The 23,879-nt window shown below is 37.9% G+C and overlaps 1 long non-coding RNA gene and 1 pseudogene across 1 annotated transcript; both read right to left on the bottom strand.

Annotated features, from left to right (window-relative positions):
- Positions 1–13,004: 13,004 nt before the first annotated feature.
- On the bottom strand, positions 13,005–13,814 carry LOC140853146 (3-oxo-Delta(4,5)-steroid 5-beta-reductase-like; annotated as a pseudogene).
- A 3,591-nt stretch (positions 13,815–17,405) lies between these two features.
- LOC140853368 (uncharacterized) lies at positions 17,406–22,587 on the bottom strand. The gene is made up of 2 exons (XR_012136362.1): positions 22,194–22,587; positions 17,406–17,713 (listed from the first exon to the last, which is right to left on the bottom strand). It is a non-coding gene; the product is annotated as an uncharacterized lncRNA (long non-coding RNA).
- Between the last annotated feature and the right edge of the window lie 1,292 nt (positions 22,588–23,879).

Below are 23,879 nucleotides of genomic sequence, written 5' to 3'. Positions count from 1 at the left end.
AACCCCACCTTCTCTTAAGCAATTATCTTTTAAAAAGTTGGTTAGGGGCTAAGGTCTAACAATTGGTATCAGAGCTAGGTGAAGTATGAAGCGAGGGAGAAGTCACACAAGATGAAATTATAAATCTACTACAGAATATTCTGAACATCTCATATTCGTAGAGCTATTTCTTAATGCCCAAATTTAAGATATTTTATACATTAAAATAGTAAGTTCTTGGATCAACGACATATCTATTATTTTAATTATGGGCCAATCTAATCCTAGGAGGATTAAGAGAAGGAGGCATCAACAGGAGGCCATTTGCTGAAATTTATACACCTATTCCACGGTATGCCTCAGATCCGTCTTTGTTTTTACTATGGTTTGGCTAACCAGAAGCATCAGGTTGAAGGTGGAGGTTGAAAGACTTGATGGGAAGGAAAGTTTCTTAGGGTGGAAGATTTGGATGGTAAGTTTTTTTGTCCAACTCTGGTTGAATTCGGCCTTGAAGGAAGAAAGACTGGACGGTGTGATGGTTAGGCTATAGGGTTCTTTGGAAAAGATGGACAGCGGGAGCTGTTTGATGGATGAGGAGTGATTGGTAGGTTTGGCATGTTGGAGGAGAGGTTCCTCAAGAGATAATGGTCAAGATGGAGCTAAAGAAGTGACTATACAGCTTTCAGATGCAGAAAGGTGGGGAAGTAGTCAGGGTGCAATCGGTGGTTCGACCAGAGCATGGATTTGTGGAGCCTTGGAATGATGGAGATGGCTGATCTACATAGTATCATAAGTGGTTCGGAGGAGGAGGAGATCCTTTGGTGGTTCTGTAGGAATCCATGGAGTGCGAAAGTTTCAAAATAGTAGCAGTGATGACTGAGGTTTAGCATGAGATCCAGCAAGGCAGTGCTAGGCAGCTGACCTTGGATCTGATTTTATCTTCTGCAGGAGCACCAGAAAGAGTCATCATTCAGGTGAAGCACTGGCCAGAGGTGCCTCCACAAGTGGAGGATGTTTTGGCATAGATTCAGAGCCAAGGGGTGCAGGGATAGGTGTCAAATTCCAGCACCAGCTGTGATGATGCATTCCATAGATCTATGTGGGGTTACGAGTACCATGGATCGAGATTTTGGGGAGACCATATCAGATGGATTATTTATAGCAAGAGAGGATCTAGATACCTATGAGGAGGTGGTGACGAGCCTCGGATGAGATAGGTGGATCTGAGCCTTGGGAGAGGTTTGAGCTATAGTTCCTTCGAATGAAGTTGAAGCGATGGTTGGTGCAGGGGCAGAAGAGGATAATGGCTAGGATGGAATTTTTTAGGGTTTAGTCACTGAAGAAGAAGAGTTGGTTGAGCTCTTGAATTTCGAAGGAGCCCATAGAGTGTGGTATATGCGAGATAGCTTTGGAGAGATCCACAGAGTGCGGAGGTCCAAAGGGGGAGCGAAGGTGTTTGAGGTGCAGCGGTAGGCTCAATAGGACAGCATTGGATTGTTGGCCTCAGGTGACTCAAGTACAGAGTCGGCTTTTATGGTATCAGAGGGACTTTGGATTCAGGTGGAGCATCGGACAGAGATGGCTTCATAGGTGGAGAGGATTTTAGCACGTATTCAGAGCAGGGAGGTATTGACGAGGAGCGATATTCTAGCACCAGCATCAGGACTGCACAAAGCCAATGGAGCAGAGTGTGCAGGTGGAGAGGCATTGCTCTAAGGAGACCATGTCAGGTGCATTGGTAGTAGCAAGTGCTGATTTACGAATACGGCAGTTTCTCCAAGAAAGTCCAGGATAATAGTTGATGCGGCTGTTAAGTAAAGGGTGCCTACAACAAATTTTAGGGTGGTGCAAATGTATAAGCCAGGTTTTTCAGTGGTGGAGGCGGTCATCCCAAAGGCTTCAAAGAGAGCTCAGCAATTGAAGAGGATTGGTGGAGGCAAGGAGGTCCACATAAGAGGCTATCAGAATGCACATTGATAGTAGGATTGTGCAAGAGGATATTATCAGGTATGTCAAGGCTTGGGTGTACCAAAGTGGAGATTGTAGGAGTTGGTGTGGTGCTTCCAAGTCTTGAGAGACCATAGAAGGAGTAAAAGTGTTGGCTCCAGGATGCTAGGATCAGATTTGGGTCCTAGGGCTAGAAAAAGAGTGATCCTAGGGTGAAGGTGGTGCATAGCTCTCCATGGGCTCGAAGTTCAGGTGATGAGGACTTCGAGGGGGTTGGTTGAGGCTCTGGATATCAAGGACATAAGATGGAGTAAGAAACCAGAGTCAGGACTGAAACTACAGAGGAAAGAGCAGATTCAGGGTGTTAGTCAGTTCATACTAAAATTGGATCGACCCATTCCCAATCTGAGTTGACTATGTCTTAAAAAAATAGAAGATAGAATTTCAAAAATTTATGGCGTAGTATATAGGTTAGTCGACTCAGTGCTAGTGTGAGTCGACTAAGTCCCAGATTAATCGACTCTATCTGAGATTGAGCCAACTCAATGTCGCATGCAGAGCTGCATGAATTTTTTTGTTTAGATCTGAGATTAAATTTTGATCCTAGGATCTTAAGGTCTAGTTTGATAGGTCTTAAGGGAGCAAACTTAGGATTTGGAGTGAAATTAAGCCCAAGGGATGAGAGTATGTGAGACATGGATATACATGGACTCGATGAGTGCTTTCATGTATGGATTCAGTTAGGAGAGTTTTTTGTTGGGCCTATTGGCTATGAATATATATATATATATATATACATAAATTGTATTAGGATTGCTTGAACAATGGAATATAGATCTTTTCTCTCTCAATCTCTCTTCTCTCTTTTTCTAGTGTTGTCGCCTCAAGATTTTTGAAGAAACACTAGAGAAGGGGGGTGCCTCCCTCAAGCCCTAGGAGGAAGGTGCCCCATCATATATCTAGATCATGGATCGGTGTTCACTGCTTTCAGAGAGTCTAGATCTATCAAGGATCTCCTCACGTACATACAAAAGATCCAAAGATTCCTGACAGGTGCGGTCAGGGTTACCTAACACTATGCTATGATAGAGTTGCTGGGAGAGCTTGGGTCCTTTCCGTGCTCTATTGCAGCTACTGTACAATAGCTGTGAGTGCTTAAACTTATTCTGTTGGTGCATTGATGGGGTCTGAGTTTTGCCTATTAGGCATGCTATGTAAGGATGACTGTCGGTGTGATGCAGTGAGATAATTCTGAGACCGAATTCTCATCATCTTTTTTCAGAAAATAGAGTCAGAAGGGTCTTTTCTCTAGCACCAATCTATTGCTGTACCTCTCTGATGGTTAGTGAGGTGGTGGAATGGCTAGAAGATGCCCGCCGGATCGGAGTAGCTATGTCTTGGTTTGGGATCCGAAGTCCTATAAGAAAGTCCACATACATCGAAGAAGAAGATGGGGGTTCTCTTGTTGGAGACCCTTCGATGGTTAAGCTAGTAACAGTCGGAGAGGGAGAACAGTAGAAGAAAAAGATGAGAGTGAGTTGAATCCAGAATCCTCCCTTTTTTTCCTTATCTTTCTCTTTTATAGTAAAGTTTGTTAAGCAGTTAGGGCCTGTCAGAGTCGAAGTGGTGGATGTCAGCAGGTTGTTATAGGACCAACTCTCCATGTCTGCTAGTTCACCATCTTTCCCACACACTAAGAGCTCCTTGGAGGCTCCGATCTAGAGGATGGCCTATAGAGAGCTGAGACAAAAATAGAAATGAGATTGGTCGAAGCCCGACAATGTGGTCCTCACTAGGTTAACGTCATCCGCTACCTGCACAAACTTCGATATATCTTATCCCAAAAGAAGAGAAAAAAATCTAATGATGCTTTAATACTAGTTGTTGAAGATTTTTTGGAGCCAAGTAGATCAAGTAAGTAGGCACACAAAATAAAAACATAAAGAGAACACAGAATCTTTTATGATTCGACCGAAGTCTATGTTCATGGATGATAAAACAGAGATGCACTATTTTAGAATTAGAATATAAAGAGAAAAACTCTCAAATTCTAATCTCTTTACATCCTTTTCTCACCATCTTCCATGCATACCATGCATACATAGACCCATAACCTTACCCACCTATTTATAGAGGTATAAGATCTTCAACTAAATAGAAAATATTGTAAACCATATTTAGTTAGAAAATACCAGATTAAAATCTCTAATTGAATAGAAAATACTATAATTTTGATTTAATACATGGTATAACATCTCTATCTTGACAAAAAAGGCTTGGATATTTGAATTGAAGTCAATACTCAACAATATGTAGACAATAGACATAGGTTCCAAAATATAGATAAGATCTATTATAAATAATAATTGCTTGCCATATATGGACTTTGGAAACAAACTTGTAGCTTAAGCATGAAAGCAAGATACACCATCTTGGTACTATGCCACGTACTAGTGCCATCATATTATTGTGTTGGAAATTGCCAAGAAATGAGGGAAAGATAGAACTTTGGTATCATGCTAGTGGATGGACTTTATCTTTTAATATGTATGTAGGTGGATGGATGATAAAGGATGGAGTACTTTAACATCCATACAAATAGATAAATAATAAAAAATAGAGTACTTTGAGATCTATGCAGATAAATGAACAAAAAAATTTAGAGCGCTTTAAGATCTATGCAGGTATATGAATAACAATAGATGGAGTGCTTTGAGATATGCACAGACAAAGAATGATAGGCTGGAGTGATTTAAAATCTATATACGTGGATGGATGATAGAGGATGAAGTACTTTGAGATTTATATAAACAGATGGATAATGAAGGATGAATTATTTTAAAATTTATGCAAACAATAAATGATAAAAGATGGAGTACTTCAAAACTCATGTAAATTGACGAATGATAGATATCAGAGTGCTTCAAGATTTATGCAAGTAGACATATATAAAGAATAAAGTGCTTTGAGATCTGTACAAGAGGATGGATGATAGAGGATAGAGTGTTTAAAGATTTATGCAAATGGATAGATGATAGAGAATGAGATGCTTTAAGATTTGTATAGGTAGATAAATGACCAAGTACAGCATGCTTTAAGGTTTATGCAAGTAGATGGATAATGGATGATAGGTGTTTTGAGATTTATGGATGAGTGGATGATAGAGGATCGAGCATTTTGAGATTTATGCAAACAATGGATCGCAGATAAAGTTCTTTGAGATCTGTATAGGCAAATAGATCATAGATAGAGGTTTTGCAATCTGTACAGATGAATGGATGACAAAGAATGAAGCTCTTTAAGATCTGTGCATGCAGATGGATGATCAAGGTAGGAAAATTTTAAGATCCATGCTGGCAAATCAATGACAAAAGATGGGCACTTTAAGATCTATGCTAATGGATGAATGACAAAAAATGAAGTGCTTCAAGATTTGTGTAAGTAGATGAATGACAAAGAACAACCTCTCTAAAGCAAGGGTATTTTTATCTTTTTTGATTCTATGAATGATGTTAGGATCTTTATACATAGTTGGCCTATATTGCAATAAATTTAAAATTCTGACAGTCAATTGATATTTTTTAAATTTTTAGAGTCTAGATATAGATGGTTGAAACTTAAAGGGGTGTCTTTATTACTTTTTTTAAAAAAATTTAATGTCTACCACTCAACACTTATTAGGATGGAATCATTCTTTACCTGTTTAGAAGGTGGATATTAGATTCTGGTTGGTGTCAGCCCTCTAAAGATGTGGATATAGAGTGGAAAGTAGGGATTAAATTCTCATCTAATCTCAAAAAATCTAATTTTTTACAATATTCTCAAGTATTTCTACTCTTGTACTGCACACACGATGTGCAATCTAAAATTTTTCGAACAACCATCATGATAGAAGAACATTCATCATAGTATGGAGAGGATCACTTAAGGAGAGATTTTGATTACTAAATATCATTTCTTATATTTTTTAGGACTTTGATTGTTGAATGTTGATGGTATATTTAGTTATAGACTAAATATTATATTTGTAAACCATTAAGACTTTATTGTGATGAAAGTCTTTTAAATATAATCAATCATTATGTGCTATTATGATCTAATGATATTTAGGAAATATAGGCTATTGAGCAAATAATGTGCAACAGCATATTGCCATTACTACAACTATTTTAAAATGTTCAATAAGCATAAAAATGAAATATGTAATGGTCATGAATTATTGCTTAAAATAGGATATGTACTAGTAGGAATCTATTGTCTAAAGACAAAAAAAGCTGCCAAAACTCCTAATCATTACCTATAATCATAACATTGTCATCATTGGTTAAGCGATATGAAATCATTACCTAAATATAGAAAAAACCTACTGCCTAAGCATAAAAGATTACTACCTAAGCTTATCAATATCATTACCTAAATGTGAAAACTAACTATCTAAAATAGAAGGAAATGTTGCAAAATCTTCATAAAACTATTACTTGGATATGAATCAATGTTATCTAAATTGGAAAAACCGCTACCAAATACTCTAAAAAATTGTCACCTATGTAAAAATAACTATTGTCAAAAATGATAATAAATTATTGTGCATAATTAATAACAATTGCCAATGTATCAAAAAGTTCTGTTGCCTAAATGAGGAAAATGGTACCCAAAATATCAAAAAAATTACTGCCTTTTCTTTGTCACATTCATTTTCCCTATTTAGTAGATAATTGCTATCTAACATTTTGTTAGGTAATGGTTATTTAGAGAATTTTTTTACCCAAATAATGCCCATTTTAAAAAAAAATTATCGAAATAATGTCCTTTCAAAATTATTTACGAAAATACTGTCCAAAATAAAGTCGCTCTATCATAAGATGACTTTATATACTGACTCATCACTATTCACTCCAGCTTGGGGTACAGGTGGGCAAAACAATGTCGTCCTATTATAGGGTGAGACTATAAGTCACCCTATTATAGGGCACCTCTACAAGTTGCTCTACTGTAAAGCGACTCTATAAGTCATTCCATCATAGGACGACTGTGAAATGCCCTCAATTCCTATTCCAACTTGTGGCACAGCGGTGACTTGGCACAAGAGTCGACCCCTATGGTGCCATAAGCCAACACAAAAAGCCTTTTCTTTTTTGCTGCCTAACTGTCATATCTTCTATTTCTTAATAAGACACGGTCATGAAAAGCATCCAAATTATACTTTATAGTTATCATTTTTGGCTTTTTATTTTTGGCAACTTATACATATTGTTGATATGCCACTTATGTTTCGAATAATATTTTTGAGCCAGTGTGGTTATTTCGTGGATGCCTGTCTTTGCTATTGAAATTTTCTTTATTGCTTAAATACAAGACTAGCTCTAAAAAATAGTTTTCTAATGTAGTGGGATTGCATCAACAACTGTAGCTATTGTACATGATGGATTATGTTCTTCAAAAGGTATTCCACTGCTGTCTGTGACAAAGTAGCTCAAAATACTTATCATGATGTGTGCAACTCAAACACGTCTCAGCCATCTCTACAAGCTTGATAGCTAACAACTCAGCATGATTCTAAATAAAGCATTTCTAATATTAATACAAGACTGTATTGTTACAAGGATGCAAATGCTTAATAGGGTGTTCTCTACTTTGTTCCATTTGATGAAGTTATATAGTTAATGGGGTTACCATGCGCTATGTCATAGATTATCATTCACATGTATGTATGTGGATTTACATTTGCATAAGGTGTATATATATCATCAAAAGATTAAATTAGTCGTTGAATAATAACATAATGATAGCAAAATTCTAACATGTGCATTTAGATTTATAAAAATTGTAACATGTGCATTCAAAATAGTTGATCATTACAAAATTTGTCAGCAAAAAAAAAAATATAAGTATACAACTATCGAGAGGTATATATATCAAGATACTGAGACCTCCTTCGCATTCGCCTCTCGTAAACATGTGTCACCTTTAGCCGTGATTGTGATGGCTCAAACATGGTATCAATTGGTGGGGAGAGAGATGCTAGCACGCTCAGCCTATCAATATGTGCCTAATATCTACATTAGGAAACCCTCATCTACCCCTGCTTTTGATCCTCCCATGCATAGGTCGATGTATTGCTCACCGGATTGGTACGATGTGTCTCCCAGCTCATTCATCCTATGTGGTATAGATGTATCATCTATGGGTCGGTCGAAGTTCGAGAAGCCAGGTATAAGGTGTGCTAAGCATATGACAAGGTACTTGGATCATCCATCGATGGCATAGTATGAAGTCATCTATCTTTAGAGACGACTCATATAGTATTGATGAGACTATCCATAACATCGATAAGTGCTCGGTCCTTGCACCCAACAATGACTGAATGAGAGTCGCTCCTTACTTGATGGTATAGTGTCGTGATCCTCTGAAACTATTACTATAAAAAGAAAATAAATATTATTCATAACAACATAACAAAGTAGGGCAAAAGTAAAATATACTTATCACAATGTCCATCACGCTGTTCGAAGGATGGAACCTCATTTTGAGCCGCTAACTCATCAATGGCAAGATAAATCGTCTAGTGATGCTCCTGTACCACATCAGATATGGATCATAATAATCCATCATGGGAGCATGGGGTGCCATCCACAATCAAATCCTTCCGCTACTCTCATGCGTTAATATGATCCCAATGCTCACTACCCCAATCGTGGTGATGCCGCTTTCATCGATCAAAATTATGGAGATCGTCATCAGTGTCGCATGGTGGGGAGATACCTTGATACATGCCAAACTGTTGCATCACGTGCTCCAAACAATAAATCTCCTTGATGTTGGAGTAAATGAGAGTGCATGTGTATAATTAGGTTCATCGGGGCTATAATACCTTCATCTCAACTGAATCTTATACAAATCCAGTTGGTTATTGTACTTAACTACACCATACTCCTTAGACTTCAGTTGGCATCTATTTGATTTTCATCTAATCTTATCTATGAATATCCTTCCTGTCTCTTTTCTTCATGCTGCTATAGTATATCTGATGCTAAACCACTTCGACAAGCATTCGAAAAAAAGATGAACAAGAGCGGTAATAGGCAATGAGTCTCCTTCAACATCTTATTGAAGCTTTCAGATAGATTAGTATTCATTATTTTATACCTATATCCAGTCATGTCATGTACCAACAACCATTTATTCAGATCGTCAAGTGGATATGATTTCAGATATTGAAAGTAATTGGGCCATGTTGTCTCAATATGTTGCATGCTTCGATCAAACTTTCAGGATTGATTTTGCTTTGCAATTTGATAAAAATAAGCCAAAAATATCGCATCATGGAATCGACCATTTAGGTTAGCCTCAATATGTCTAAAACATAATTTCTGATACCCATATGGTGCTGTCCATCCAACAGATTTATCTAAAATAGTAGCTAATATTCTTTTATGTCAGTCTGAAATTATACCAATCTCCATACAGTCACGTGCCATATAATGGTGCAAATACTATAAAAATCATGATTAACTACTATGATCTCATCTTCACAAATGACAAATGCTAGAGGATAGAAACTTCTATTTCCATCCCTTCCTACAGCTATCATGAGAGTACCTTTATATTGGCCGTATAGATGCATTGCGTCGATACTAATCAGTGGGATGTAGAATTGGAAGCCCTGAATGCATAGACCAAATGCCTAAAAAACTCAATAGAATACCTCTATGTTTGCCTCTATTGTAGAAATTTTTGTAAAATCTATCATGGTCTCCTCATTGGCATGACAAACTGCAACTAGTCAAAGATCCAATGTGTTATAAGACTCCGTTCAATCTCTAAATAGCTCATCTATAATAAGTTATTTAGCTATCCACGTCTTTTTGTAAGATGCCTCGCACTACCATGTATCACATACATAAGTCTGGCAGGCTGATATGGATATAGATTTTCTGCTCTAATTGATTCTCTAATGATATCGGCAATCATGCATACATCAAGCTGTGGATGATCTCGCATCACATCTATATTCAAGCATGTGAGTGACCCTTTATATACTATAATCTTTCATCACTGCATCTTGATCCGAATGAATGCATGGAGATGCCAACTATAAATATTAGACTGTTTACACACAATGCTCCATTTAAATCTATCTGACTCAATGATTTTGAAAGGATGGTGGGTGCGAATGGCATACTATTTCACGGTGCGTTGGACCTGTTCTTTCAACCTGAATATCATTCCCTTTCTTAACTCTTTATTTTCATTAAAAAATAGATATTCTGGCAATGCTCCATGGGATGCAACCTCATTATCATCGGATGCATCAACTTGTCCAAATTTAGGAACAAGAGACATCTCGTGAGGTGGAATATCCTCTTCTGTACTGGACTCCTTACTATCACTACCATCCAATTTTGCATCATCATCCTTATCTTCATTATTAGTAGGATTAGAATCATAATTAACAGTGATTTTATTTTTGAACAAAATTGTATCGACTGCTGTGGTTCCCAATCCTCCAATCTAGGTATGGCATGCATGTGGCTAATTAAGTGATACAAGATCATTAGCTTCATGCTCCACATGCTCTATGGTAGCTGTCACATAACTAGGATCGGCCCCTGCATTATCAAATGCAGCGTTACTCCATTGTTGATATACACTCTTCCCCTACCATGTACTGATGACTATCAGTTATGGATACAGCTAGTCTATCAACCATACATAAAAAGGTGCCTCCATACTCATACCCAATTTTATCGATCATTGGAGATGCATTAAGTAGAGATCTCCCCATGCCTGACTGTGCAAATGGAGCAAATACAAACTAAGACACACTTATATGTCATTCACCACCATCCAAAACTCTTATTGCTGCCAGCTCGATAAAAATTTCAACTACCATAAACATCCCTTATGATGAGATGCCCAAGATGGTATACATTATGTGATCGTCTTCAATAGGTACAGCCAAATATTGTCCAACCATATAAATTAAAAATCTATATATTAGAAAAACTACATATTGATTGGGATCCCATCTAGTGACAGCACAACAGACCCGCACAAGTTCTTGATATATTACGTTACGATTTATCATGGCCATTCAGGTCCTTCCACCATCATAATATACAATGTTAGCATCACGATTGATCTTTCCATCCAAATAAAAGATAACAGTGGTAAGTTTTGGATCCATTTTTTAAAAATTATTGTGAGAACTAATTGCACAAATATACAAATTGTAAGGCATATTTTTTAAAATGAATCCCTAAGTTTGAAATGCATGGCAGATACATTTCAAACTTGAGTCTCTAAGTTTGATAGATAGATCTTCGGTAATGAAGGGATCCAACCCATCTTACTATAGGGAAAGTCCTAATATTGAAATGCTGACCATGGATCCAACCCAAAAATTATAGAACAAGTCCTAAAATTAAGCTCTTAAAATCTCAAAGAACCACACCAAATGGAACCTAATAAGCCCTTCCAATCTCCCTCAGGTGCTCTCTTTCCCCATATATCTACCACAAAAAGAAAAAATACAAGAATAACAAACAAAAAAATAAAATAAATGCCTTACCTCCTAATACTCCACTGTAGATGATCGAAGATGGAGAGCCGATTGTCCGCACGCATGAGAGGGAGAGGGAGAGGCTACCCGCACGTACGAGAGGGAGAGGGGGAGAGAGAGATAGAGAGGGAAAGTTGTTGCTCATTTGCACACACTAGAGGGAGAGAGAAAGCTGACTTGCTCGGCTTCATGCACAAGAGGGAGAGGGACAGGGAGAGAGGGAGAGAAAGAGGGAAAGCTGGTCGCCCACAAGGGATGCACGAGAGAGAGAGGGAGAGGGAGAGGGAGAGAGAGATGGGTGCATGAGAGGGAGAGGAAGAGAGAGAGGTCTCGAGTTTTAAGGTGGGTTTAGGCTCTGAGGAAATCACCTTATGGTAGGGCGACTGTGCATGAGAGGAAAAGGGAGACAGAGCGAGGTCTCGAGTGGAAAAGGGGTCTCGGGTTTTGAAGTATTTTTGACTTTGATGAAATTACCTTATGGTAGGATGACTCATATAGTTGTCCTACAGTAAAATAACTTACAGAGTCACTTTATAATAGGACGATCGATATAGCCATCCTAACATAAGGCGATTTTTTTGTTCATACATCTACTCAATTTGGTGTTGGATATACTGAGTCAGTACAGAAAGTCGCCCTATGATGGGGTAATTTTGTCTGGGGCACTACTCTCATAAATAGTTTGAAAATAGTATTATTTTAGTAAAATATTTTAAAATTAACATTATTTTGTTAAAAATCCTTATTTAGACTACATCTTAAATGAGAATCATTGCTTTTGAGTTTAGGCAATGATCTCATGAAAATTGCTGCCAAAATCCTTGAACAATGCTTTTGGGCCTTCAAGTAGTGCCTTTTAGCCATTGCCTAAGTCTATTTTTATTGTAGTACTTCTAACAGTAAATGAGCATTAATCCCACGTAATCTCAAAAATTTTAATTTTTCATAATTTCGCAAGTGTTTTTCTCTCATACTACATATTATGTGCAATCTAAAAGTTTTCATAACAAGTACCTGTAAAGCTTAGGGATCCAAATTTTATGCATAATCGTAGCTAGTGCCTTGTGGCCCTTCTTTTAGTACTTCTTGACATCAAAATATTTTATACATAGCCCACCAACGCAAACGTCCAACCCTTAACATGAAATAGAAGTGACACCAAGCATGCCTTGCAATTGAGTTTGAACAAGACAACTATAAATTTTATTATTATTATTATTTATGTCACCACTCATCAACTTACATTATAGACTTCAAAACCCATCAACTATGTCCCTTTTGAAAAATAAACGAATCAAACAAGAAGATTCACCAGCTATGACACCAATAACACAACCAAGAAGAGCTTTCTACCCGTATTCTTTCATTTTCACAACCACACGATTCATACAACCAAACCATCCATGCCTCTGAAGTAAAGGCAAATGAAGCAAGGGGAATTCATAGATAGCTCTATTAAAGAGGACAAAAGGTGTAACCAAAGCAATATTAAGGAACAATCTTGCAAACCTGAGTCTCATTTAATCCAAGAATAGAAAGAAGATACGGTGTTTCAGAGTCCTAAAAACCCATGCTCTTTTTTCTTGTTCATGCTATCTAGGTGGTCCTCCTCTGCATCAAACACAACATTGACAAACCACCAGCTCCCAACGTCCTCCAACTTCACTAGCACGAGCATGTCCTCTACCATCATGTCTTCCCCGGTGCTTCTTTCCCCTTCATCGCATCCGCCAACTTGAATTGAGCCTCCTTCCCTCAGTATCCGACTCACTCCACTCCAAATGCCTTCACCAATGATGGCAACAAATTCTTCCAATTCAAACATTTCTGTTGCTATAATTGAAGTCCTCCATTTTGGCATGCGGATCAACCTTCGTCCAAATCTGGTGCTTGGCAATGAAGTTGGGACCGAGGCATCGCTGAACCCCTCGTAAGCCACTGTGTTCCCCAGACACCTCTCGCCGGCAAATGGCAACATAGACACACAGCATCCCCACCAAATTCATGAGACTGGATGGGGAGAAGCCAAAGATGTTCATCGGGCAGTGGATCAACCACATCACATTCCCCTTCCTCTTCCCCACCTCTTTGAAGAGAATGTCCTCCAGGTCGTGGTAGAAGTTGGGGCAATCCAACCATGAGGGATCCTCACGGAAAGGGGGCTCGAGGGCTTTCACCTTCAAAAGAACTCAAACAGGCCCAGGTGGTGTTTGTGGCCAGTGGGAGGCAAAGGTGCAGGGATTGGGGGGGCATTCAGGAGGATGCAGTATGGGGTCAAAAAAAAAAAAATCCAACGAATACAGGCACTAATCCACGGAGAGAGCATCCCGGAGAAAAAAAAAATGGTCAACTTTTTCAACCTTCTCACCAACAAAACCAAAAAAAAAAATCAACAATTATCCATCTTCTCATGCTTCTCCAAATGGATGAATGATTTTTTTTATAAATAATATTTATCTATGAAATAAAAAAAAAATTATCTATCTACGAGATAGACAAGTCATTTTTCCATCAATCGAGAGAATAATCTTTATATTCCATTCCTAGCATACTCCTAATCCTATAATAATAATATAATGATATATTATAATAATAATAATCTATAATATTATCTTATATATAATATAATACATTGCTATTATCGGACAATAATAACTTGATATTTTAGTATAATATATTATTATAAAATATAATATTAAAAAGTAATATTAAAAAATTGATGGATATCTAAGCCAATGCACCAAAGGCAAATAGTATATGAATTAGAATACAAAATATGCTCGTATTACCCTCATGGCCGATATCTTTTATATAATGAAAGAGAAATTCTTTGACACAGCACCTATGTAAAAAAAATATACTGCTCCATCTGATTGGACCACATAGCCACTGCTTTCAATGCGCATTTAATATCGGCAATTCTTCTTTTTCATTTAAAATTTTGCATGATGAAAATGTCTCTCCTTTTTTGAAAAAATTAAATATTCTGTGGCCACATTATGACATCCTGCACAGAAAGTTATGATATCATAAGAAAGGAAGGGATATTTTCATTATTTAAAAATTTATATATTTTATAAATTTTAAAATGATAAAAATATCCTACTCTTTTTATGATTTCTGAAAGAAAAATTATGACATCCTATGCAGGAAGTTATAATTTGATGCAGAATGTCATAATATGGTTATAGGAAGCCATAATTTTTTCAGAAAAGAAGAGGTATCTTCATTATTCCAAATTTCAAATAAAAAAGTGAAACTACAAGCATGAAATGCGTATTAAAAATGGTAGCTACATGGCCTAATGAAATAGATGGTATATTTTTTCTACATCAAATATGATATACAAAAAATTTCTCTGCAATGAAAATGCACGTATGACAGTCTCCCCGATGTCCAATACATGCATTCCATGGTTAGATCGCAAAACATCTTACATGGTGGCTAGGATGTCTGCCACCAGCAAAGATGGAAATAATAGGCCGATTATGTTAAACTCTTCTAGTATCCTGTAAGTAAGACTGAAAATGGCTCGGGCTGGCCCGATGGGCTTTGAGTGACCCGCTTGCAGGTCGGGCTTCAAGTTAGGCCTAAACAAAATCGGACCAAGTTGGGCTAAAAATATAACCCATTTCATTTTCAAGCCAGACTCGACTTATCATTGGCCCAACCCGATCCCGAACCCCACTGCAACCCGATTGTATTCTTTTACTCCGTCGTTCTTCATTTCCTTTGGATGAGGCACATTGTTGGGCTTGCTTCGTCGGATAGTGAAGCTCTGGAGGGGGGTCGAAAAGGCACAACGGATCGGAGAAGAGTACCCAAGGCGGTAGTTTTTCTCCGAGAGGCTTCGTTAGAAGAGGAATGGCCTCCAGAGCCTCCTTGAGATACCTATTCTTCTTTTCATGAGTGGCCGGAGAAAAGCAAGGCATCGAGCAGGCTCAAGAGCACCCGCCGCTGATCGGCCCAGAGAGGATAAAAACCCCATCGAGTGCACCGCCATTGAGAGTTGGAGAGGGATGACGGAGAAGATCAGAGCTTCGAAAGATGGCAGCCTATGATTGAGCGTTGCAGGAGCCTATGATCGGCGGCGACGGTGGCGGGCCATTGTAGATTGGAGGGGATGGAGGAGTTGACAGAGAAGAAGGTGCTGGAGAGGGTTTTGAAGGCGGTCTCGGTTGTGGCAGCGGAGAACGAAGTGGAGGGAAAGGAATGGGTAGGCGTGGACTTGGGCTGAACAATGCTTGGGCTGGCCCAAAGATCTTCTGTCGGGCTCAGGTCGGCTCGAGCCAAAATTTTTATATATTCCTCGGCCCAGTTCCACCCCTACTACTTGATTTCTTAGGCAATAGACTCAAAGTGACAATTAACTTCTCTGGATAAGAGAAATATTTACCTTAATTATCGAGGATTTGCAAAGTAGGATAGAACTTATTTCTTCCAACTACTATTAGATCATTCAACGATCACTTTGAGATCTATGCAATGAGTCATCCAACAGTAGATGGGTACGAAGGATCCAGCCACGCTATCTTGAACTCGAGTGAAGGAGGTGCAAAACAGCAGTGACACAAAAGTTAATTAAATCAGAAATTGCGTTGTAATATGGATATACATTATATATTTATGAAGGTGAATAAGGAGCCTTTTTGCAGTGAGATTTTTTATATTACTCCTGTAGTCCTAGAAAATAATGAGTTCTTAATTAATATCAAAGGAGTTCAAGGTCCTAGTTTCCATTTTTTTTTTTTTAATCTTTTTAAGCTGACGCCCATGAGATGACATTTGGTTGTTCACATCCTTTAACATAATTATTAACAAAACATATGGGAGGGTTTGTTTATTTTCTAACTGTCATTCTCATTAGGCAAAAAATAACATGTGTTTATTTAGTTTTTATTTTTAAATTAATAAAAAAGTCTTGGAGCTTAACATACACTCCTAAACTTTGAGGCTTTTAATGTACACCTATTCGGTCAGTCTTCTCTCATAAGGACTATGAAATAGGATGGTAGCTATGGGATACAATTTTATCATCATAGGAAGGGTTATTCGAGCCTGTGACTCGAACAGGTAGTTTGGATTGAAGCAAACCTAAATCTGATCTAATTTATCAATTTTCTAAACATAAACCAATCAAAAAAACTTGTCTAAGACCGGGATTTTATTAATCCGAACCAACCCTCTCGAACACCATGCAACTCTAATAAAACCCAAACAACGGCTAGGCTGAGACCATGTTGAGGCCAACCAAAACTTAAATTTGTAAATCTAACAATCCCCATCTCATGAGCATGTGGGGTAGGTGGGTTGGAATTGCCCAACCCAAATTGCGCCCCCGATCACATGAAGGTGAAATCATCTTTCCAAGGCTTTCATGCCCAAGTTTTTGAGTTTCACGACTTGTAAGACATTTTTACGCCATTCATGCTTTTCAAATACATACAGCATGTGCAACTTTCTTAGCAAGCATCACACATGACCACCTATTGAGTTAACTATTACATACAGAAGATAATGCCGCTCCATTGGCTCCACACCAGAGTGCATGAACTATTATATGACTGGTTGCAAAGCAGAGAGGGAAACTAACAAAGTAATTAGCCTTTTCACAAAAACTAGTAACTAGTTGTTCATATTGGTAAAGAATAACCGGTCAAACGAGTACAAAAAGAATGATAGATAGCTCATGAATTTAATCAAATAAATAATAAATTTATACATCATCATTAATCATCGATCAAACCTTCATGTTAAAACAAAAAAAAAAAAATCTTAGTTTTAATAGTTATTTTAATAACAAACTACTTGTGCATAAAAAACCCTTCATGTAAACTAGTTAGAGTATCAAGGCCCCACTAGTCAATATCAAACTCCTTTCATGGCCATCCAAACTTAAATCTATACACATTCAACAGGGAAAAATATATATATACATATATATCCAAACTACATCAACCTTCAACCTTTAAGGTCATGTTTCTCGTCTCAGACAATCAATTAGCTCGTATTGCTGGCATGTCAGTTCAGCTTAGAAAGCAATATATACACTTGCAATTAAAAGTTCCACCGAATCAGAAACCAAACTCGAGGATTCATTCCGAAGGATAGAGTTGAGTATAACATATATTGAAAAGATGCGACAAAAGACCCTCAGACGTCACGCTTCCAGCAGGAGGCAATTGCATTCACAAAATATGAATCCGCTAATGGTTTCCGTATACCCTGCAAGTTAAAACGAATAATGAAGAAAATAATAAGAGCAAAGAAATATGCTCCTAAAGCAACTGCATCACAGAATTAAGAGCACATCAGGTGGTTGTTAATGTGCAAAGTACATTCAAATTTAAAAGCTTAGTAACAGACCGTTTGAAGTGACCAATAGCAGAAGTTATATATCCTGTAAACACCGCATGTTGCTAGTGGGAATAAAAATAAAAAAGAACAACTTGCAAGCATTATGGCTATACGTACATAAAAATGAGGAACACGAGTGAGAAAAATGTTGACAGCCACAACAATGAAACCGAGAGAAAAATAGCTAAAATAAATTGCAACTCAGATTGTACAAAAGAATACTGATATATGTTGTAGTCATCCTTCACTCAATTGAGCTCAACTAAAGATACTAATATAGGCTCTCTCTCTATCTCTCTCTCGCGCGCGTGCGCGCACGCAATATATATATCGAGTCAAATTAGAATCAAATCGATCGAATTTGGACTTAAATCCAATCAGATCAAAACTCTATAATAGAGATCCTACATCAATGATTCAAGTCGTTGAATATGATCTATTACTTCAAAATTATTTGTACATAAAAAATCATATAATTTGAAAACTCCTAATCTATGCATCAAGTAGTCAAAAATTCAACGGTCTTAAATAAAAAATTAAATTAAATATATTTTTTAATAGCTTGATGCATAGACTAGCAATCTCCAAATCATATGATTTTTTGTGTGCAAACAGTTTTGAGATAGTAGATCACATCCAATAACTTGGATCATTGACTTACGACCCCTATTGTTCAGTTTTGATCTAATTAGATCAGAGCCTGAATCCAGTCGACCTTACACAAGTTTGCCCCATATAGAGCCAAATTAATAATAATTAGAGAAAGAGAGAGAGAGAGAGAGAAGTAATAATTAGACTCATTCATAAAAAGAAAAGATTCCAACTTTGATCCAAACTCATTAGGTAAGTTAAAGGTAAATCAATTTGTCATGTTACAAAAAAAGAGATGAATAATTTCATTTGTTTCTGGCATTATCAACATGCTTGTAACAACGGTTCAAGAGCCAAAGTTTGCAAAGATTAACATATCATCATCAAAATATAAGGAACAATCTACATCTAATAAACATAAAACTAATGCAAGGCCAAAGGAGAAACCTAAAATACAAGTGACAGAAAACAGTTACATTGTTCATCAATTAATGTGACTAATTGAGGTAGTGAATAGTGGTTATATATCTGGTGACTTCTTGCCTCCCTTACAATCACAAAAAAGAAAAAGATCAGTGCCTATGGCATTACAATCTATTCCAACATTTTAACTTTAAGAATTGACCATTGTTGTAGGGCATCCACCGACAAGCAAAGGTATTTTACCACTGACATTGTTATAGAAGGTATTGTAGAATCCATTATACTTCAAGGCCTTTTCACCTAGTCTAAGTTAACCTCTTTCACAATAAACAAAACCATCACAGGTTAAGAAGTAATACCACATTATCCTTATGCTTGACATAAAGCCAACAAATATTAGTCTTTAGATTCAACCTGTGCCTTCACATGTTCGACCATGTTAGTGGTCCTAACAGCAACCCAACATATAAATCATTTTTCTACACAAATATTCAAATATGCATGTAAAAAGACCATGGTTCGCGTACTCGACAATATCACCCAGTGACAAGCAGCTCTATACTGCAGAAATCAGATAGCAAACCTAGTATTATTGGGGATGTAATGAGCATTGGTACCATGAATTAGCCTATATCAACACTATAGCAGCAAAGCAGTAGCACAAATACTGAAACCGGTATGGTAAACCACTAAGAAAAATACAATTACTAAGAAACAAACCAGGTTTTGCTCAAACAAATCATCTTCCATGTAGGAGCACATCTCATGAGGCTAGAAAACTGAAGTATGGATATTCTTTCTCAAGTAAAAAAAAAAACTGTACATCAACAAAAACGTATAGAAAGCATGCATTAAAAACCTTTGAATATTTGAAACGGAGCACCCCGGAAGGCTACTTCTTAAAAAGAGATCTGCCACAAGAAGTTCTTATGCCGGCAATTCAAACAGAATTTTCCTACCAGGCCTGGTCCAGATATATTTATAAATATACAAATCATCAAGATTCAAGGGAGAATGCGGTTCTGCTTGAAGCATGTGCTTTTCCAAAATAATATTGCTATTTTTCAGAGTGTCATACTCATTAAACTGCAAAAGAAATTACTTCGAAAAAAAGTAATAATAATATAAAAGCAAGTTTCCAGTCAACAAGCTGGATTTTTATCTATTTCTATTAAAGAAATACATAGTTTAATGCTGTCTCAAGAAAGCATAAACCAAGTGATATCATATATGGGATAATATTAGCCAGTTCGGTGGATACAATGGACCAGATCTTTACTTTGATGTGTTAGTGCCGAATTCCCATAAACATATGGTACCAATCCCCTCGTATGTTCCCTTGGAGTTGAATCCTTCTCTTATTAGATCGTGTTGAACAAGTTTGTTAAGTGGAGTTGATGTTGTTGTTGAGGAATAATGCTAACAAACACTTAATAACGGGCTACCATGAGATGGAAACAGAATGGCCTTTATTATCAATCCGTTACACTGAATAGAAGCTTCTGATGAATAGAGATGTAATTTTTAAATAGAATTCCTAAGCCAAAAGAAAACTGAAGTTGTGGGTAGAACTAGCATTTTATTCATTGTTATGCTATTTCACTGCCTTTTCATTAGTAAATTCGAAGTCCTTAATCCTCAGAAGGAGGACGTGTTTTCACCTACTTAACAATATTTGACAGATAGATGTAGCGTGCCAGTGACCCTCAAACAGCAAAATAAAAAAAAAGTTGAAGCAAATGTGAAATCAAAGAAACAATTAAAATAAAATGTAATTAAGAAAGAAAAAAAAACTTCAATTCAAAACATATTCGATTCAAGGGAGTTCGTGCTAGGTTGCAGATTGATCATTGCCACATGAATATATTATTCTCTCTTCGAATACTTGCCAAGAATTTACCCAGGAGCTTGATAAATCTTATCTTCCCTACATTCATTAATTCAAACCCAGTACCCAAATTAAATTCTTATCAATAAACCAATTGGTATTAAGCAATCCTCATGAATTCATTGATAGCATTATATACTAAGACGAAGCTAATAATGATCAACAATTTAAGAAGCACAAATTATTTAATTCATTCTATGTTTCCCCTTAAACAAGCAACGAAAACTGGGATCATAATCATTTTGCCTAAGTGCTATTTTAACCAAGTTGCATAACAATTACGGGTTAAAAACTTAGTTTAGCATTCAATCACATAGACAATCAATTAATAAGCCTCTTAATCAATTAATCTACGTAACAAATCAATAATAAAACAAAGAAACATAGATATTCAAATAAAGAGTAATATTAGAATTACAAACCTGGTCTCACAATCATGCTAACCAAGCTAGAAATCCCATGAACCGAACAAAAGATTTAACCACTCATGAAAAATGATAAAACAAGAATTTTTTTATGTATTTTTTTTCTTTTTTTTTTTCTCTCCCATCTAGCAGCCAAGAACTCCAAAAAAAAAAAAAAAAAAAAAACAACGTTCCCCCAAAACCCCCCCAAGTCTGCCAAAAAAACATAATACTCCCCCCCACCCAACAAAAACCCCCCAAGTCTGCCAAAAAAACATAATACTCCCCCCTCAGCTGCCAACTAAAGAACGTCCAGCTTTTCTTTTCTTAAGTAATCTGTATCAGAACAACCACTCCTCTCTCAGAAAATCTTTGACCTCAAATATGGCAAAGATTTTTTTTTTTACAGTCCTTTTAAACTTTCACCACCGAACGCTTCTCTTCTACTCAGCTCCTTTGCATGCAAACCTCCTTACTATATCCACCTCAACATCCGGCATCACCTGCCTCACCGGCATCACCAGCCTCAACAGCATCACCGGCGTCAGTTCCTCATCACCGGCGTCCTGGCTTCTTACCCTGCGAGATACAGGTATTTCTCTTCCCATTTCCTCTCTCCCCATTTCTTCTTCGTTCCAACATTTCCAACCACTAAGCCCTTCGCCACCATCTGCACCGGCCACCAAGCAATCCGCCCCCCTTTCACCCCCGGTTGGCGCTGTAAGCAAGCCGGGCTGGGTCGGGCCACTCTCCTGCCCGAGCCCGGTTCTCAATTCTTTAATCGGCCTTCGGGCCGGACTTAGGCAACTCTAGGCCGAGGCCGAACCGAGCCCGGCACGAATCCAATTGGGCCGGCCCACACCATATCTCTTCCCTCTATAAAGAAGATTAAAAAGAGAGGGAAAAAAAAAAACACCTAACTCTAACGGTCTAACCCATCCGGCATCTCCCTCCCGTTCCGCAACGCCGCCGGTGAAGTTGTCGATGGTGAGATCGAGTAGAACCAGGTTGTCGAGGGAGAACAGGTCCGCGGGGATCTTACCGGAGAAACGGTTCCCCTGGAGGTGTACAATATGGAGCTGCTTGCAGCCGGCGAGGTCCGGCGGGAGGGGCTCGGAGAGGGCGTTGAGGCGGAAGCTCGCCACATGGAGGGCGGCGAGGTTGCCGAGGGTTCTGGCGGGGATCTGACCCACGAGACGGGTGGCCGGGAGGCGGATCTCGGTAACGCGGCCACCATCGTATTTCACACTCACCCACGACGCCGATGGAGGAGGAGGAGGAGGAGGACGCCGCTCAGATGGTCGCCGTCACCCGGTTGCAGGCCGCCGCCGCTCGGAAGGCCGCGGAGGAGGAGGAGGAGACGGCTGCCTGATGGGAGAAGCGTATGGAAGAGTCGCGACTCGCGGGTCGCGAGAAAAATCACATTCCCCTCTTATTAGAATACATTTTAATTAATCTGATAATCCTAATTTCTTACTCTAATTAATATGATAATCTTAAGCTGTTGTTTTAATTAATATTTTTAGAGTGCGATGGAGAAAAAAAATTTTCGGAACCGAGCTCATTTCGAATACTTGGACTTTTGATCGGCTGGGCTTCGGGCCTGGACCTGAGCCCGTCTTAAGATCTTGCTCTAATTAATATTTTTAGAGTTCTTATGGAAAAGAATAATTTTGGAGACTAAGCTCAAGCTGAATATTCAAACTTCATCGGTCATTAGGCTCGGGCCCGAACTAGATCAAAAATATATGAATCTAGTCCAGTCCGAAAGATAAATGGATCTTATTATTAGGTTCAAGTGTCTAAATTATTTTGGATCTAGTTTGAAGCTTGATGCAAAGACGGCCTCATTCGATGGGCCTCTAGCCTTCTCGAGCCTAGTTCTAATCCTATCGACCTCATCGTAGATCTCTTGCAGTCATCGCCCATGGGAAGAAAAGTAAAAACCTAAAAGAGGAATGGCTCCAACCCCTCCATAACGTCGAGCCCTAAAGAGAGGCCACGACAAAAGGACGAGTAGTAGCCTAAAACTAGGATGTCTAGAGATAGGATACCTGCAAAATCTCATGCTCATATCCAAATCCATTTAAAATATTACTACTTGAACCTATCCCAAACCTGATTATGAAATTAACCAAAAATCCCAGACTCGTTCCATAATAAAATTGGGACACTCGTCGGGTATCCAAACCCATCCGATTAATCTTTTATTTGTATTTATATTATCATGAGAATAAGCTCATTTTGTAGCCAAAGAATAAGTCTTTCGAACAAAACTCCCAAAAACCAACTCACACCATCAAAACTTGCACAAAGTCCCACAAAATAACCCCAATCAAAACCTAAGAAACCTCTCTGATCTCCCTCAAGTGCTCTCCTTCTCCACAGGTCTCTGAAAAAGAGAATGAAATGAAAAAAAATGAAGCGGAAAAAAAATAATCTATGTAGGAAAAATTCTTACTTTTTCATTTTTTTCATCTTTCCTGGGTGGGAGGCTTAGAGCAGTGGCCGAATGGGGAAGCTTAGACGATAGCTAGGCATTTTTTTCCATCCTAAGGAGCCACAACCAGATTGGAGAGTGTTGGGGTGTGTATACCTATACGTATATATGCATATGTGTATACATATACGTATATATGTATATATGTGTGTGTGTATATATATATGTATATGTATGTATATATATGTATATGTATGTATATGTATATATATATGTATGTATGTATAT

The sequence above is a fragment of the Elaeis guineensis genome, chromosome 13, assembly GCF_000442705.2.
Source record: "Elaeis guineensis isolate ETL-2024a chromosome 13, EG11, whole genome shotgun sequence".
Taxonomy (NCBI): Eukaryota; Viridiplantae; Streptophyta; class Magnoliopsida; order Arecales; family Arecaceae; genus Elaeis; species Elaeis guineensis.
The sequence above is the reverse complement of the archived record's forward strand: the minus strand, read 5'-3'. Positions and strand labels throughout refer to the sequence as shown.